Source organism: Lissotriton helveticus, chromosome 6, assembly GCF_964261635.1.
Source record: "Lissotriton helveticus chromosome 6, aLisHel1.1, whole genome shotgun sequence".
Taxonomy (NCBI): domain Eukaryota; kingdom Metazoa; phylum Chordata; class Amphibia; order Caudata; family Salamandridae; genus Lissotriton; species Lissotriton helveticus.
Window position 1 is genome coordinate 697,033,075 of NC_136067.1, and position 4,468 is coordinate 697,037,542.

General features: G+C 41.0%; 1 long non-coding RNA gene across 1 annotated transcript; it reads left to right on the forward strand.

Moving 5' to 3' along the window:
- The first annotated feature begins 1,135 nt into the window (after positions 1-1,135).
- Positions 1,136-3,068, forward strand: LOC144761490 (uncharacterized). Its single transcript, XR_013595745.1, has 3 exons — positions 1,136-1,227; positions 2,687-2,737; positions 2,973-3,068. It is a non-coding gene; the product is annotated as an uncharacterized LOC144761490 (long non-coding RNA).
- Positions 3,069-4,468: the final 1,400 nt, after the last annotated feature.

Genomic DNA, 4,468 nt, shown 5'->3' on the forward strand with positions numbered 1-4,468 from the left:
TGGAGGCGCTGAGTGATGCTGTGGAGGCGCTGAGTGATGCTGTGGTGGCTCTGAGCGATGCTGCTGTTGCGCTGAGTGATGCTGTAGTGGTGCTGAGTGATGCTGTGGTGGTGCACAGTGATGCTGTGGTTGTGCTGAGTGATGTTGCCGTGACACAGTGTTTTTGCTAGTTAGAGTGGGTAGAAGAGGAGTAGAGTGGGTAGAAGAGGAGTAAAGTGGTAGAAGAGGGGTAGAGGGATAGAATGGGGTAGTAGAGGGGTAGTAGAGGGGTGGAAGAGGGTTAGAGGGGTAGAAGAGGGTTAGAGGGGTAAAAGGTTAGAAGAAGTGTAGTGGTGTAGAAGAGGGGTAGAAGGGTAGAGGGTTAGTAGAGATGTAGAAGAGGGATAGAAGAGGGGTAGAAGAGGGGTAAAAGGTTTGAGATTACGTGTTGATCAGCATTAGGCACTGTATTAAGAAATGTTTATGCGAAACAACGTGTGAAATTTTAAGAATATTTTTTAAAGTCTTGGGTAAAACCTTTTTAATAAAACAATAGAATGTACATGTGGAATTAGTGATTCATTGTTATATTTTCTGCCTTTTGTGGTTCTACTATTGCATGTGAGAATTAAGTTTAATTTGGTGCACATAGGAATTGGTTACCTATGATAAGAGCTGTAGAATTGTCCTAATAGACAAATATAAAAAGACCCAGGGAACAATCCTTCTGTTTACTGTACTATACCCAGTTCCTGTGGGTTCAAGGGTTACTCGCTTTCTTTTATAAACAAATCAGATAAGAATATAGCCTCTCCTTAAGAAATTAGGAAACTAACTTACATCTATTTTCTTTTTATATCCAGCCCGTGTTAAATAAGGGAAACAAAAGAATAGCCATTTATCCACTCTCCGTGGATCAGATAAATCAGATAAGTAACTATGTCCTTCTAACCATATATAATATCATCATCCTACCATATACCTGATAGACGAGGATTCTTTGGTTAAATATATCTTTCTTCTCTCATTGTATTCTGTACTGGACGAGAGGCTGAAGAAACTCGGGCGCGAAGACCCTAGCTACACAAGCAGGTACCTCCGGCGAGGGACCATGGATGCGGACAGGAACCTTGAAGAAGAGATCACCGAACTGTAAGAGGAAGACCCGCGTGTCGGAGCCGTAACATGTCAGAGACGTCCAATCAAAGTACCACGAATTCCCGACTGCAGGACAACAGGACCGAGCAGGTAAGTCGACAACACAAAGGGAATGCGGGAAATGCTAGGCAGATCTGTGACTGAACGCAAACCACATTCTTGTCACGGACTGACCAATTTATCCGCACTTTGACTCCACCCAGCTCCCTGTCTGCAGTAGGAGTGGGTGTGACTGACAATGCCTGCACCCTGCTCTCCTTGAGCCTTGTTCTGTCTAATACTGGGTGTTTAGGGCCTTGTTTTTAGTGAACCAGCTTTTGTGTCATAGAATATGTCCATCTTTAGTATTACCTGTTTTATATGCTGAAAGAAGGTTGTAGAATGGATCCTTGTTCAACAAATTTGAAATGCTTTGATAGTTATGGAACAGATAGATCAATGGTATCCTGGAAAGCTATCACTCTGCCCTGATAGTATTTCCAGAGGCATATTTGTTTGAATGAGTGGTGAAGGGGCTTGGTGCCACAGCCATGCAACTGTAAAGGGACAACATTGAATCAGTCAACTGTTAACTGCCGAACTTATCACTTCCCCAAGCTGGAAAAGAACACACAGGATATCTCTCTTGTGTCTCTGGATGTGTTAGACGTCTATTTCTGACCTGCACCATTAGTTGGCCATGTGAAAGCCACTGCAACCTTGGCTGTGCATTGAGATTTAGTCTTACAAAAATATTTGAACTCTTGCAGCAATAACATTACCTTTCTCATGCTACCTTGGCAAAAATATTAACGTATGTCCATGTGCTAATATATAGTGAACCCCAAGTTTTTCTCAACCAGTAAGACTAAGCAACTTACAACCTGAAAAAAGAAATAGCAAATGGTGACCTGACATTATATATCCATTGTCCATGGTCTGGATCACAGAGTTGTGCCCTCTTCCTTATAACCATGAGTCCATTAAGTTATGTGGTCAGTGCCCCATTCCGCATGGCGGTGAAAAGTGCCATGGGACAAACTTGCCTTGCTCTTACTAAGCATGGCCTCATGGCTCTGTTTGCAATTGTCAACTGGTATTGGGGGATTCTGTTGCCCAAGCAGAACCACACCCAGCCACTACTGGCACAATTTGCACTCTGATTGATTTAGGACTATGAAAATACATGAATATACATACAGTGTTAAAATATATGTTTGCATATGTGGTCCTGGATCATATTATTGTACACAGACTCCTTCACACTTAACTAACAGCCGTCTGCAAAAGAGCAATGGGGGAGGGGTTGTAACTCATTGAGAATTTGTGCTACAAATGACATGCAAATCTGGCGCATAACCTTGAGTTGGGATTTAATTTCAGCTCTCCCAATAATTAGATTAGTTCCTAGCATTTGGTTGTAAGCTCCTATTTGGATTTCTGGTCAGTATGGTATTTCTTTAGACTGTTTTCCAAATAAGAATACTGTAAGTAGAGTTCAGGCTCAACATGGCTGCCTCCATGATGGTTTTGTAAATGAAATCTGGTATTGATTGCTTTCTGTTTGCAGAGGAAGTGTGACAGCGTCTGGTGAACAGCAGCAGTTTCTTCACTTGAACAGGTGAGTCTTCTTTACCTCCTGCCTACCTCTTCTTCGATGCCTCCTTGCTCTCACCATACCTCTTTGACCAAGTAACCTTAATGTTAAACTTATCAACCCTTGTAAGCATATCTCATCGGGCACACTATATGAAATAAATGGATTGGAATATTTTAAAGGCAGCCCCGTTCTATTAAAAACCTAAAATAGTGGTGTTAACATGATACTGATGTATGTTAATTTCTTTTTCCTCCAGACTCTTTGAAGTCTATGTGCACGGATAAAGGCTGGCCATCACTGGAAAACAGAACTATGAGAAGGAAGCTGGCTATAAAGATTTGCAATACTGGAAGAGGACTAAAGAAAACTCTGAATCTAAAAACAAAAATTGAAGTTGCTGGCTTTCATTATGCCTTTTTGTTCTTTTTGTATTATTCTGGCATTTTTCCCCTCTTGAACAGTGTCCTGGACTTTCTCTATGTTCTCTTGTTCAGTATCCTGGCTCCTATGAGGCCACAGGTGTGTTTTAGATCGATAAAATTACATCTTAACACATCCCCTTTGATGCTTTTTCATTGAATTATTACTTTTTTCAGTCTTTTGCCACTGGTCACCACATTAAACAGCTTCAGCTAATGCTCTGTACCTCAAAGTAAGGCAAGTCCCAGTGAGTCAGGAGTATGGGAGTAGCTGCCCAAGTTGTTAATCTTATCTGAATGCAAAATATAACATTGTTGAAGCCACAACTTTTGTATGCATATGGTCTTGCTACAGCACAAAGCTAGCCAGAAGGAATCTTTCGAAGATTTATTTTGTACAGTGAACCCATCTCACAGTAGACTTTAAAAAATAATCTTTCCAGAGTAGGAGAATATTGATGTTATAATTGGGACCAGATTTATGGAAGTATTGTTTTTGGTTTGCTTAAGCTTTATAATGCGGACTTGACACACAATCTTTTCAGGATTTATAAACCCGAGCAAATTGGTATTTGTTACAACACTCATCCACATGGGAAAAGTTTTCAGGTTTTTCTAGGCATAGTATTTTTTGTACTGCAAGGGGGCCCTTCCAGTAAAAAATCTAAGCTAGACACCTTTGCACCATAGTGCAAACGCATGTGCATGGTGCTCGACTGCCTAATGGTGCAGTGGTGCAAGGGAGAGGGGTAGACATGGCACTTTCCTTCTCTCTCCCTGTGATGCAACGCAGCAAATTTGGGTGTTGTGCTGCGTTAAGTGACACTATTGTAAATCTAGGCCTTACTTTAGAACTCATGGCATTGCAAATAATTCATGGTATTGTATAAAGAGGGCATATTGCATCCAAGAGGCCTGTTTTTGACAGGAAGGTTCATTGAGGAGGTGATCCTCTAAATATTTCCCTACCACCAAATCCATATTCCTAAACAAATAGTGGGACCCTGCAAGGGAATACTGACAGTCGGCTAATGTGCTTGTAACATGGAATTTTTAAGGTGTAATCCAGCCCGTAACGATTTATTATTGATCCACAGCCACGCTAAGTTATTCATTAAATCACCTGGGAGCTATCTACACTTGGCCTGCCGTTGGTATAAAAACCTGCAAGAGTTTTTCATAGCCATCTTAAAGCCCTTATGTAGTCCTTGTCTAGTAATCCACGCTCATTCTGTAGTTGTCCTAATATAATCCTAAAGAATCTATGCTCATTTTTGAGTTATCATTAAATTATTCTGGAGTAATCCACACTCATCCTGAAATTATCATGGGG